This window comes from Camelus ferus, chromosome 14 (assembly GCF_009834535.1).
Source record: "Camelus ferus isolate YT-003-E chromosome 14, BCGSAC_Cfer_1.0, whole genome shotgun sequence".
Lineage (NCBI taxonomy): Eukaryota > Metazoa > Chordata > Mammalia > Artiodactyla > Camelidae > Camelus > Camelus ferus.
Window position 1 is genome coordinate 42,610,845 of NC_045709.1, and position 15,498 is coordinate 42,626,342.

The 15,498-nt window shown below is 33.7% G+C and overlaps 1 long non-coding RNA gene across 1 annotated transcript; it reads left to right on the forward strand.

The window, feature by feature from the left end:
• Positions 1-3,952: 3,952 nt before the first annotated feature.
• On the forward strand, positions 3,953-15,284 carry LOC116668685. Its single transcript, XR_004325917.1, has 3 exons — positions 3,953-3,964; positions 6,606-6,607; positions 15,147-15,284. It is a non-coding gene; the product is annotated as an uncharacterized LOC116668685 (long non-coding RNA).
• Positions 15,285-15,498: the final 214 nt, after the last annotated feature.

A 15,498-nucleotide genomic window follows, 5' to 3' on the forward strand; every position in this document is an offset into this window, starting at 1 on the left:
AAGGCTTGATCTCCAGAATATATAAGCAGCTCATACGACTCAATAAGAAAAAAATAAACAACCCAATCCAAAAATGGGCAGAAGACCTAAACAAGCAATTCTCCAAGGAAGACATACAAACGATCAAAAGGCACATGAAAAAATGCTCAATATCACTAATTATCAGAGAAATGCAAATCAAAACTACAATGACGTATCACCTCACACCTGTCAGAATGGCCGTCATTCAAAAATCCACAAATGACAAATGCTGGAGAGGCTGTGGAGAAAGGGGAGCCCTCCTACACTGCTGGTGGGAATGCAGTTTGGTGCAGCCACTGTGGAAAACAGCATGGAGATTCCTCAAAAGAATAGGAATAGACTTACCATATGACCCAGGAATCCCACTCCTGGGCTTGTATCCAGAAGGAACCCTACTTCAGGATGACACCTGCACCCCAATGTTCATAGAAGCACTATTTACAATAGCCAAAACATGGAAACAGCCTAAATGTCCATCAACGGATGACTGGATAAAGAAGAAGTGGTATATTTATACAATGGAATACTAGTCAGCCATAAAAAATGACAACATAATGCCATTTACAGCAACATGGATGCTCCTGGAGAATGTCATTCTAAGTGAAGTAAGCCAGAAAGAGAAAGAAAAATACCATATGAGATCACTCATATGTGGAATCTAAAAAACAAAGAGAAAAACAAACGAACAAACAAACCAAAATAAAGCGTAAATACAGGACAGAAATAGACTCACAGACAGAGAATACAGACTTGTGGTTGCCAGGGGGGTGGAGGGTGGGAAGGGATAGACTGGGATTTCAAAATTGTAGCATAGATAAACAAGATTATACTGTATAGCACAGGGAAATATACACAAAATGTTGTGGTTGCTCACAGAGAAAAAAATGTGACAATGAGTGTGTATATGTCCATGTATGACTGAAAAATTGTGCTGAACACTGGAATTTGACACAACATTGTAAAATGATTGTAAATCAATAAAACATGTTAAAAAAAGTGTTCTAATATCTGGTTTAGCACTATTGTAAATATAAATGTATTCATCCTGTGGCTGTACTAACTTTTAAATAATTGGTCCTTAAAATCTGGGGGAAAATGTGCTCTAAGCATCTTACCCACCGAAAAAATAAGAAAATATCATCAATTAATTTTTTTTTAAGTTTCTAAAGGTTAAAAGAAAACAAATAATGAAGAAAGAAAGAAGGCAAACCAAGTTTTCAGAATAGGCAGGATATTTCCCCAGTACAGATAACTGAGAAATTTTTCTTCCAAGGGACCTGATAGGAATATTCTGCAAGATACAGACTAATGCACTGAGTTGATCACCAATATATGCCACTTCCGTTATCACACCGAACTTTCTCTCCAGTCTCTTATTAGAGCCAATGAATATGATACTGTAGAGATTCTCATTTTTAATTGTTGGATTCAAAGTGAACATTTTAACACCAGAAACAACAATAATGATAATTAATATTAATTGGTTGCTATGGACAAGACACTGAGCTAAAGTGTTTTACTTATGTTATTTATAGTCTCACAAGAACCATGGAGATAGATGGACTCTCCACTTTTTTAGATTGAAAATCTGAGACATAAAACATTTTGTTGCACAAGATCACTGACTTGAAAACTGAAGAACCAAGATTTGAATTAGACCTTCTGCCTTCAGTACCCAAGCATATAGCCCTTATAGCCCTTAATATTAATGGATTATTTATATTGCTTTATAATCCCAAAATTCCACATTTACTTTCCTAGTCTTGGGTTTACAAGAAAAATTTATGGAGCATTTTTGATTAATTATGCAGGTTTTGAAAAACATATTTATTGATATGCTGAGACAAAAAAAAACATTGCAAGAGGCAATAGTTATTGCCCTTAGAAACCATCTGCTTCTCAGTTGTTTTATGAAGGTTTAGAGAGAGCAGATGACCAATGGTAAAAGCTTTTAAGCATTCTAACATATTATTTAAATAATATTACATCATCCATATTTTTACTGAAATAATATTACATCATTTATATTTTTACATTGTCTGGTTTTTAAGAGAATAATGATAACCGAAATACCCAAAAATATATATATTTTTTCCCTTCTCTAAAATGATGACAACTTAAGGAATTTAGAAAAATACATAAGAGATTTACATAACAATATACTAGCATTCTCCATTAATTACTGGCTTTTCACTGGAATATTTCAGTTCAGTATTCAATATTTTATGAACTTTTTTACAATGGATATGGAAATTTCAAAGCATCATTATGTGGATTTTTTTCATGATTCCACACACTAAATCTTACCTGGTGGTGCTGAAAATGTTTTTAAAAAGCATCTGTAGGTGCATAATTTACAAGTAGGGAGTTACTTAAACATAGCACAATTATGGCACTGTAAGTCTGGCACGGATTGGGTTTTGGAATACAAAGGCTGCACCTGGCAAATGACACAGTGGATGCCAAGATAATTTTGAGGAAGTAAGTTACGACAAGTCATACTTTCCTGCCATCTCCTGTTTCCATGGTGCTTTTATCTAATGTGATTTTAAAAAGATGCGTTCAACTTCTGTCTACGTCTGACTGTTCCCTGTTCTGATTAATGGCATATTTGGAAAAGCTACTGACACAGAAAGGAAAGAGGAAGTGCCACTCTGTATGAAGAATGCAATCATTTTTGTACAAGTGAGAACATTTTACTATCCTCACCATGGGTTTTAAGGATATGAATACTGAAGACATTTCTGTAATATATGTTTCTTAACAGCATCTCTCTCCAGACATAGTGAACAATTTTCCTTCACTGACTGGGGGAAATTAGTTTATGAAGAATGTGAATGACTCTCTGCACAAACCAAGAACTGAAAGTCGATAACTAGCAGCTGGTAGAAGAAAATGAAGCAGCTGGGAGGAAAAATGAGTGATACATATTAAGATGACAGCCTCCCTCATCTTTTGACAAATACTTAAAATGGTTGCTCTCTGCACTTTGTGTTAGTGTCTGTCTAATGGGAGTTAAAATAGTTAGTAATTCATAACTGTTTGTCTTGGTTTAGAAAAGGAACTATGTATAATGTATCACAATTAATCCTCATAATTTTTCTAGGTACCCCTATATTTTATAAGCAAAAATGGTTAAGACTCTAGGTAAATATCTACAAAGTATGTCATATTTTACATACTGGGTTGAGTTTCCTTCCCTGCCCTATTCTCACTTTAAAACACTCCATAGAATAAACTGTAAGTGGATATGAATCGCAGTGCAAGTCTTGACCATCATATCCTTTCAAAACTGTATCTTCCATTTGTGACAAATCAAAATTAATGAACATGAAAATAAAATGCCTGAGGCTGAACTCTCCTACGAGGCTACATGGACCTTCACTGCCTGATTTTGTAAAGACAGCCCTTACTTCTTTGGTCCAGCACTGGAGCAGAGTTTTTCCTTACTGGGTCAGTAGTGTCTGTGTGCATGTGGAGGGCACAGGTGAAGTCATATGTTACACACTCTGTTTGCTCAAGAACTCAGGTAGTCCTCGTTTTAGTACCTGGTATGATATGCTGTAGCAGAGGAACTAGCTTCTATCCAAAGGATAAAGGCATACTTGCTGAAACAGTTTGGTGATAAATAATGGTTTCTTTGAGTGCATATACATGGGAAAATAAAAACAGTTCTGGACTATTGGACTTCTGAAAAATTCATGAAAGTGATTATTCCAAATTTATAATTGTTTGTTTGTTTGTTTTATAATAAGCTTCAACTTTATTTTTAAGATGTCCTAATTACTCAGGTTTCTAAGAAATCAGAATATGTGAATCACTTTTAAGAGAACAGTTTCTCTAGCATCCAAGGAATCAAGTCATATTAACATTCGTTGTTACCTCTACTACTACCTAGTAATAGATGAAAATCAGTTTGAAAGAATATTAGTAAAAAGTATTTGTTTCTTGCTCATCTTAATTCTACATGCAGTACCTGAGTTCTGAATCCGTAATGGAAATGTTACTTTCAATTTGGTTTTCCTCCTTCACAGGAGAATAATTATAACATTTTCCCCCCAAAGATTCCCAACTACAAACCATACTTATTAAATGTGAATCTTTACCCATCATAAAATAGCATACATAACCAAAAAAAAAAAAAAAGAAATATGGAATGAGTTTTTTTTCTGATTCTTCTGATTCTGATTTTTATGTATTCTTATATATATAAATTAAAGCATCATTGACATACATTATATTAATTTCAGGTGTACAACATCGTAATTCAGTGTTTGTACATATTGCAAAATGATCACCACAGTAAGTCTAGTTAATATCCATCACCATACATAGTTAGAGAATTTTGTTCTCTTGTGATGAGATCTTTTAAGATCTACTCTTTTTAGCAATTTTCAAATATGCAGTACAGTATTATTAACTATAGTTCCCATACTGTGTTGTATTTTACTATTTATTTAATGCTTTTGAAAGTAATTTTTAATTTTTCTTGTGAAGTTTAGAAAAATTTTCTATATTAATACTGTATTGTCTGAACACTCTCATGCCCCCAGTTTCTACATCCGTATTTAATCAGACCGTGTAGTACACAGCACTGCTTTCAGGATGAGTCTGTATATTTATTTCTAGACTTCTTTCCAGTATATTTAATTCCTTTACATATCACCAATGAATTGACATCTCCTGGTAGAAAAGGTATCTTCAGACCAGCAAGTAATTAAACACACACACACACACACACTCACAGACGTGCTCACACACACACAGATACCTAGATTGATAAATAAATAGATAATTGGATCTAGATTGCTGAGATCACAGTTTGGCAAAATTTATATTCTCTTTTATATTAACCATTCTTTTATGGATACAATTTGTATTTTACTTATTTGTTTGTATATTTATGTTTTTGAATATAACCTAATTTGTTTTGCTTTTATAAATACTGTATTTTTTTCCTAAAACAGCATCCAGTTTTGTTCATGTATTCTAGATGAAAAACAACATTATTTCTTGTCACATGTTTTTAAAATATGATATATTAGATCTGCCTGTTTTCCAAAAAACATTGATATAATTTCTGGCAAATGTAGCTGGATATGCTGTTCTCCAGATACATTGTAGGTACTTTAAATTTAACTTAACCCATAGATAGCAATAAATAGGATCAGTTTAAGTCATCTTAATGTGTTTCCAATTTGATAGGCAATAAATATACTTACATTTTCATTTTATTTTGTATTTAATAATTTACTGATGAAGTTGAATATTCCCAGTATTTTGAAGTAGTCATGCTTTGTCTCACATAAAATAAAATGTTCTGTATTTGTACTGTTTAATTTATAGCATTTTTAAGGAAACTCATAAATTCAGCTATTCCACAGAAAGAAATTCGGAGAGATGAATGCTCATAATTAATATTTATATTTGTTTCACAAGAATCCATATCAAACATAGGATATATTCCTTTGGCTCGCCACATTCTCTAATCATGTAGATAAGTCATTCTAAGCAACAGAATGATTGAAATATGCAGTTACTTAGCATCTCATAATAATTTACAGTAACTTCTAATGCTTTTGTAATGAAAATTGCCAGAAAGAGACTCTTTTAACTTATATGAGATGTTAATTTTTAAATGAAAAGGACTGCCAGTAATACAGTTTTGCATCTTGCATTTTATTAATATTTTAATACTAGTATTTTCTCGCTCCTCTTCATTTTCTGAATTATCACAAGTTTTGAAAACTTATCTCTAGGTCATTTTGTGATTATCTACTTGTTAAATGAATGGAAGCTTGAAAGGCTTGCTGCTGTGACTACTCAAGTTTCTGTCAAGTTTCTTAGGACCAGCAGCTCTGCACATTATCATGTGGTTGATGAGACATGCTTGGATTTTCTCTGTTAGTATCATGTGATACCACACCTCGGGTCACTTTCAGACAACCTGGTTTATATAATTGAGAAAAAAATATGTATTGTTTCAGTATTTATGTATATGATTTTGGAAAACGGTGTCTCTGTAAGAACTCTGTAGTCCTTAATATTTATAGACTTTAAACATAAGTTTCTTTTAATAGTTGCTTAGGTAACATCTTCAGATTTTAAAAGTTCTGGGAAGACAAGAGACAAAAATAACTAGTAATCTTATTTTAGAAATTACAGTGATATCCAATGACATAAAAGATATAATCATTTTAATCCTTATACAAGCAAACATTAAATATGGTCATATGAGAGTAATATTAATAATGGACAAAGTGTGCAATTCATATGTTTCAATATTTATTGTTCAAAGAACATCTATACCTATTATGCTTTTTAAGATAAATCACAGGTTTATGTTATGCATGTGTACATTTTTAAAAACTCAGCATTAGGGAAAGTGGCACTCCCTCCAGTCACACAGTGTGAGGTCTTTTAAATAGCTGCTTTTAAAAGGACTATCAAGAAACTTGTATGGTATCATGGTGGTATCGGTAATCAGCTTTTGACATAGAGCACTGGTAATTCGTTTTATAAAAAAAAAAAATTATGGGAAGACACACACTGTTAATAATTTTAATAATCAAAATAATAATTAGCTGTTTTAACTTGCTGATCAAGTGGTAATCACAACATGCGAGTCATCAAATTCTGATTTTTCTAACCAAATTGATCCAGTTTACCCAGAGCAGCAACCTCTAACCAGAAAACATCACAACAATATCTCTCTTCTCACATGTTCTTCTGCAATATGAGCTTGTCTCCCCCTAGTCGAGAACTGGAGCAGTGTGCTTCACTCACGTGAGTCTGACCAGTAAAATATTGCAGAAGTGATGCTGGGCTAATAGGAAGCATAGTCTCTAAGTGACCCAGCAGGTCACATTTACTGGGAACCCTATAGAAAGTGTGCTCACCCTGAGACAAACATCCCATTAAAAGCGCCAGATCCTCTGCGTCCCTTAGACAGTGAGGTGACCTGTAGAGAGGAAGCAAGAGCATTAAGGTGTATAAATAAGGAAACCATGTAGGAAACAGACCCATCAGTTCCAGGCACTCCCTTTTCTGCCTCATAGAACATACAGGAACTGCTAAAAAATCATGAATAAATTAAGAGTTTGGTTTGAACCACTACATTTTTAAGGTTAGTTATGCAGCAGTCAATATCTAAAACACCTCTGCTCACATGAAAGAATTACAAGAATGCAATGAAAATATAGATGCTTGAATTCTATTAACAATTGAGAATAGTGGATTTCTATTAAAATTAGACTGTGTAAGGTACTTCAATTATTTATTGACTGTTTAATTTCTTTTTTCTTTCAGGATCTATCCCCTTCCCCCCAATAGATAGTGTCAACATTGTCATTGTCCTGCACTCTTTTTTGTAGGTAAGTAAGTGACCCAGGATAGCCAATAATACCCCATTCCTTCTGAATATGGTGATTGGATAAAAGGTTATACAAAACTAGATAATTAAGAATCCTTTTTATATTATTACTGGTTCTATGAAGAAGGGAATCTCTGGTTTTGAAATGAATATGACTGAGAAGCAAGTGATCTTTGGGCTGCCAGTGGGTATTAAGGCCAACATGTGGAGAAGACCTGCCTAGGAATTAATTTTTAAAAATATGTATAAAATGGATCAAAGTGAACAAGAAAGAGATAAACAACTGATGACATTTTTTGAACTCCAAGACCTAGTCATGCCTTAAGCAAGAGATTTCCCTTTGATTTCACAGATGGACAAGCTGCAAAATGTCTTTTTTATTTTTGAACTAGTTAGAATTGGTTTTCTGTTGTTGAAATCCGAAGTCCTGACAACCAGACTATATGGAATGTTGTGTGATCTGTGGAGATGGAAAGAAATCATAGCAGAGATCCTGCCCACCATAAATTTATTATCAAGTTAAACTTAGTTTGGAAATTGCATCAACATTCACTTTAAAACATTATTGACCATTTATTATGTGCAAAAATGTACACTAGACATATAGCCTTATACATACATATCCTTATGCAAATTCTCAAGGAATTAACAATATGTTGGGAATTTTATGTTATTAAGTAGATAGTATAAAAGCTGTAAGTTTTAAGAGCATGAGAATTTTGGATGAAGACAGAGCCATTCGTTATGAAGTGTCCCCATGGGAACATATACCTATTAAACACTGAGAAATAAATTAGAAGATGTATACTTTTCCTCTCCCTCTCCATATGTCTAGTCCAATTTTTTTCCTTTCCACTAACTGACCTTATAGGGCACAAGTCTAAAGAAACTAACATGTCCATACAACACTATAGTTGTTTGAGTGCACTCAGCACTATCGCAGGAAAAAAAATAAAAACCAATTCCAGAATACCTCTCTCTTACTTTTAGTGATTCTTTGGCATGGAAGGGGAGACTTATATAGATGAGAGTATCAAATCTTTAGGAGAGTATGTTTTCTTCTTCCATCACCAGATCCACCAGCTATTCCAGTGTAAGACACCTCCATCATGATGTAAGCTATGTTATGATTTCTTCCACTTACTAGTTTTTTAAATATACTTAGTGATATATTTTACCAGCTGAATCAGTCTCCTCTCAGTACCGTAATTATTTTAGTAAATTCCTCTTCTGAAGAACTATATCCCTGAGCTTTTTGACTTGCTTCAATCAGGGCTCAATGTTCTCCAGGCTTATTGGCTATCTGACATGTTTGAAACACCATTAGTAAAAACTACAATAATGATGGCACATGCATATAGTGCTTAGTATTTCCTGACATTTCACAAAGTGTTTTGCCTTTAATAATTTAAGTAATTAAAAATATTTTATACATGAAAATTCTGAGGTATATACAGAAAAACTTACTTGCCCAAGATCATACAGCTAGCAAGTGACAGAGGTGAGAGTGTACCTAAACAGTGTATCTCCAGAGAGCTTGGAAGGTCTGAAAATAACTTCTAAGTGATAGTTTGAGGGTATAAAATTCTGTTGGAAATTACTGCCATATTGTTTCCCTGCTTTCTGCTTTTTGAGAAATCTGATTGACGTATCTGCAGCCCACCTAGACTGGCAGCTTGGCTTCTTCTAATCAGCAGAATCTCTCCTATATTTGGTCTTGCTGACTGGCTGAGCTCTGTAAATGTATCTTCTCTTAAATAATTCCTTCTTGTCAACTTGCTTGCTCCCGTTGGGAATGCAGCGCTAGGAATCTTTGGGCATCAGATGGTGCATCCAGTCCCACCTTTTTATCCACCATTGATTGTTTTTTCTTGTCAGGGTGCACACCTGACATTGGATAGCAATAGTTGACTACCTTTGTCTGAGATTTGCAGCTGTGTATGTCCTTCCTAGAGTTCTTCAAGTAATACTTGTTAAGGTTTATTCCATTTTGTAACTCTCACTCATAAAGATTCAAGATTACACATATCTAGTAACTACTAGCAGTCCTTTTTGTTCTGACATTTCTCTGTAACCAAACTGCTGATTGGATACCTTTTTATTATCTTTATCCCCTTGTATATTCCTCCTCATCTATTCGTATTCACTAACATTACTTCTCTGTACCTTATTCTTAAGTTTGAGTCTACAGTGAGATCCAGATGCATATTTTCAAACTATTTGTATCTGCATCTACAATGTTAAGTAAACAAACAAACAAAGAAACATGCCACAAAGCAACTTATCCTCATAATTTCTTATCCTTAAGTGTGTACTATCTATCTCCAGGTATTCAGACATTCAGCATCATTATTCTGAGCTCAAACTTCAGAGTCATTTGCTTCTCTTCCTTCTCATTTTTACTTACATCCAATTAGTGACAAATTGTATTGATTCTACTTCAGTAGTCTTTCTTAATTTCCTCATTTCAACTGCACTTAACTCTTCTATCTCATGACAGATCATCTCCCTCCTACCACACAGTGTAGAGGTTTTTCTGCAAAAGGAAGATTTTGAAAATTCATCCTTTTTCTGATAATATTTAGCATTTTATAAACTATGTAATTTACAGATAAAACTGTATAATAATATATAATTATATAGAATATTATATATAATATATAATGTATATACTAAAAAAAGTCATGGGGATATATACAGATATTTAGACGTGTCCTTATTTTTCCTCCAGTAATTTCACAAATGAATTTAGTTCCTGAGAAAATAGAGACTTCTAACCATTTTATATACATATTTAAATATCTAATAAGTCAATTCTCAATATTAATTAGCAGTCATCAACAGGGAACTTAATTTTTTCTCTTCTTCAAATAGATTCGTGCTTTATACATACAAATCTGTATTTTATTTCAAAATATAACTCTAAAATAGAAGAGAAAAAATATATCTGGATAATTAGCAAGCTTATTCAAATAAATATTTATTAATTTTTTTGAAAATTATAAATTGCTTGTTGTTTTCTCTTAAAGATTGTAGCAGAAAAAAAAATCTGTAGAAGTAAATATGCATCCAGTTGCTTCCTAATTGACTTTTGTTAAGCAGAATGAAAAGGTGATAAACTCTCTATCAGTGTTAAATAAAATTATCATAAATCCCATATCCCTCAATATCTATTTTTCAAGTGTACTAGTAATGTTTACAAGGTAATATTTCTTTTAAGTTGCACAATTGTTCCTTTTTATTTATGCTTAAAATTAAATGAAAATTACATTGTTGGAAGCATACTGTTTAGAGTTATAGAACCTAAGTAGCATTTGGCTCAACTATTTGTTAAAGTTTAACAGAATAATAAAAGTGCTATGTAATCATAAAACACTCTATTTTGTACTATGTTATTATAGATTTTATTTTACATATGCCTAATATTCATGTTGAATTATGAAGTTAATATATTGTATATGTTGTCAATTGAGTTTTCATGTTATAATTAGTATAAATGTATATTATACTAAATATACATTGTATAAATGTATACTTGTATAAATGAGGCCAGCATTTACCTTGGAGATTGAAGAGTGAACTAGCCCTGTGTTAAATGAGTGATAGCTTCTGTTTGTCTCCAAGAGAGGTACACTTCGAAAAGGATTTAATTCCAATTTAAATTAAGTAATGAAATAGGAGGGCATGGATTTTAAATGAAGCCATATGTAAGAGGAAATTGTTACCCCTATACTCTTCAAAAGATTTGCTCTGATTGACATTGTTTTAGGAAGACCTCGAATGAGTAAGTTCTGTATTCGTACAAATTTTGCATGTATCTTTGATTATATTTAATGCTAATGTGTGTTTACTTTCAGTCATTTATGCCTCTTTGATGTGGAGCAATGTCAATTTTTTTTATCTACTTACGGTTTATAAACCTCAAAGTATTTAGTACATAGATAAATCTAATACGTAACTGTTGCTGGAATTTCAAGATTCATTGACTTCTTAAGTAGTAGAAACTAAAAAAAAGTTTCTTCCATTTTTTATCTTTAGCTTAAAGTATTATCTATTGTTGACATAATTACTGAAATTCTTTGAACTGAATCTCTATTTTTCTCCTTCCTTTTCTCTTATCTCCATCCCCAAAGTCATTTGATTAAAATTCAAAGTCTCTTAGCAAAACTTCTTTTTCAGTAATACCCACATGCTTGTAGGAGTTCCTGTGGGGTTTTGTTCAATTAAAAATATCATATGAGATATAGCAAATTCAGAAGTAATACTCAGAACATTTCTTTCTCATTATCAGAAAAAAATGTTATAAATAAGGCACATCTGTGCCTGGGACAAACTTAAATCTAACACAGATAACTTTGTTAAAACAAAGTAACATAAGATATGGTAGACATTTATAAAGGATCACATTTAACATTTAAAATTGGTTTTCATTTGTGGATATTTTTTAACATTTTTTAATGATTTATAATCATTTTACAATGTCGTGTCAAATTCCAGTGTAGAGCACAATTTTTCAGTTATACATGAACATATATATATTCATTGTCACATTCCTTTCTCTGTGAGCTACCATAAGATCTTGTGTATAATTCCCTGTGCTATACAGTGTAATCTTGTAATCCTGTCTATCCCTTCCCACCCTCCACCCCCTTGGCAACCACAAGTTTGTATTCTATGTCTATGAGTCTATTTCTTTTTTATATTTATGCTTTGCTGTTTTGTTTTTGTTTTTTAGATTCCACATATGAGTGATCTCATATGGTATTTTTCTTTCTCTTTCTGGCTTACTTCACTTAGAATGACATTCTCCGGGAGCATCCATGTTGCTGCAAATGGCATTATGTTGTCGGGTTTTATGGCTGAATAGTATTCCATTGCATAAATATACCACCTCTTCTTTATCCAGTCATCCATTGATGGACATTTAGGCTGTTTCCATGTTTTGGCTATTGTAAATAGTGCTGCTATGAACATTGGGGTGCAGGTGTCATCCTGAAGTAGGGCTCCTTCTGGATATAAGCCCAGGAGTGGGATTCCTGGGTCATATGGGAAGTCTATTCCTAGTCTTTTGAGGAATCTCCACGCTTGTTTTCCACAGTGGCTGCACCAAACTGCATTCCCACCAGCAGTGTAGGAGGGTTCCCCTTTCTCCACAGCCTCTCCAGCATTTGTCATTTGTGGATTTTTGAATGATGGCCATTCTGACTGGTGTGAGGTGATACCTCATCATAGTTTTGATTTGCATTTCTCTGATAATTAGTGATACTGAGCATTTTTTCATGTGCCTATTGATCATTTGTATGTCTTCCTCCCTTTAGACTGTTTGGCTTTCCTGGAACTGAGCTAGAGTTGTGCTACATAAAGAGAGAAACAATGAGTAGGGAATACAAGTTGATGTGGGAAATGATTATTAACAGAATATATCTTAGGTAGTATCTTATTAAAATAATGACCTTGAAATCAAGTAGAGATGTGAGAAGTTAAATTTTATTTTATGTCGGAAAGTATATAAAACTGAAATAATTAACTGAGGTTTAATTCACTGGGCAAAAGATTTTTCTTTAAATTTGGGGTGAAACTACATGACTGTAAAGAATTTTTGGAGTCTGTTCTATCCTTACCCTGAGGACTCTCCTCAAACGATTAATTGTGGTCTTTTCCTCTAATTGAGATTTAGTTTGACTTTATTCTACTAAATTAGCCTGTGTTGTGCATCATTTTAAATGCTCCAGTGAGCACACACATTTTACAATTTCAAATGAATTCAACTGATGCATTGCCGTGAATGTACCTTGATGCTGTGGTTCAGTATTTTACAGGGAGGCTCAACTCTTCATTAAAAAAATGTTTTAGGAAAGAGGATACAAAATGTACTCCACATCGTTGTGGATTAATATATCTTTTATAATATTAAATCTGTACTTCTAACTTAGGATATTATATCTCAAAATGTATAAAAGAAGATGTAATGGCAGTCAAATAAGCTGCATTGTCAGATGTATAAGTAGCTTTAGAAATGGTTCACTCTGGATTGATAACACAGGTAATTTGAAGAGCCTTCTAGTAGTTTGATACACTGGAGGCAATGAAATGGTGTAGCCTCTAGCAGTATAATATGTACTTTTGAAAAATTGAAAATTATCTCTCTATTTTGTATCGTGTAGTCAAAAGTTTTCCAGCAGTGTCTTTAATAATTACTTCAGTTAGTTTATTTTATTATTATCTATAATATCCAGCTACTTTTGATGTCAAGCATGTATGTAATTTCATTTGCTTTTGGGTATTTGTAAGACAGAACTCATTCACTAGACTTCCATAGATTTTTGCACCCGAAAGAAAGTACAGACTGGAAAAATGTGAAAATATTAAACTTTTATTAACACTCAGGGGACTCCGTATTCCCACCACATTAAAGTAAAACTAATTAGCATATCATATAAACTCTTTCATGACCTAAACCCTAATCTCTGTTCATTTAAACTTACAGTGACAGCCATGTTTGTAATTTCCATAGTATTTCTCACTCCGGCACAGTTGTATGTTCATTTCTATCTGACATTTTCTTTCCCACCTCCACCCTTTCCCATGATGTGGATATATGTCCATTATGATTCAGTTTCAGATTTCTCTCTTGTGCTCTCAGGACTCCTGTGCCTTTTCAGGTTAGTCAGTTCATCATACTGTCATAGTAATGTAACAGCATCTTCAGCAGCTGACACACTGCATGGAATAACGTAGGAGAGCAGTATTCAATGCATCTTATTAGGAGGCCAATACACACTCTTTGTGTGTTCAGCACACAAAGAGGGAGGTCAGTTTGAACAGATATTTTCTGTGAGGCTTTTAGAGTGAAATATGTTTCAGGCAAATTATGTATGAATAAACCTTAGATATTCAGAGAGGACAGTAACAATATTGCAGAGGCACTGGATTGAGTAAACCTTTCAAATTTAAAATGATTGCAGCCTGCTTGGGGAATGTAAATGAAGTAGATGTGGGAATGCTCAATGGACTGTTGAGAGGTGCAGATTTGATCTTGTCAGTCAATAATGTAGACTGGGGATATTTTGGATCTACTACCAGATCCCTAGGCCCAGCAAGAATATTGAAAGTCAGTTATATCTCAATAAAGGTAAAAAAAATGAAATAATTTTAAAAGCAGAAAAAGAAAGCAAAGAAAAAGAAAGGCATTCTTGAAAATTGTGGAAAGCCACATGACACTTATCAGCATGATGAAATCACACACCCTGGGCAATGGTGCCTAGGATGGATTGTAGTGACGGTCCTCAGACTACTCCATCCCAGGCTGAATGTACACCATGCACACGCTGAAAATGTTATTGAAAACCCAAGACTTACTGCATTTATGTGAGTTACATCTCCCGAGATTAATGAATTTAGAAACTAAAATGGATAAATATTTTAAATAATTATTTAAAAATAACAAAAGCAAACTCCTTGCATGTTAACATAAATAACATTTTTATACAATATGGCTTAATTTGTTAAAAGAAAATGTAGAGATTGTTTTGCAATTTTGGAATTTCTTAAATAAATATTATAGTAAGACCACTAACCTCTAATTTCCTTCTGCATCAATTCTGTTGCTATATAACATTTTGGGTGAAATCTATAAAGGAAATTCTGTTTCACACAGATATGTAGTTGGAAAAAGGAAAACCTTGAGGACATCAGTGGTTGTCAGATCACACACTGATAATGATTGGATTAAAGAAAATATGGAGTATAAAAGAGGAGACGGAGAAGATAGCGGAGTAGACGGACTCTCGCAGGTCACCCTCTCCCACAAATACACCAACACCCACATCTACAGACCCACTCAGCCAACCAGAGCACCTGCGGAACTCCGACAGAACATCGCCCTCTTCAAAAGATAAAGACGCCAAAAATCTGGTAGGAGAAAAGGAAAAGAGAAAGAACAAAAGGCAAAGCAGCACGGACTGGTCCCGCGGGGAGGGAGCGGCAAAGGAGGACTGGCGCTCGCTCGCTGGGTCTCCCCTCTCCAACTGAGGGGCCAGCGGGACGGAGGGGGAGCCTCCGAGGCTCGGATCTGTACAGAGCAGTCCTTGACTAAGAGAACTAAG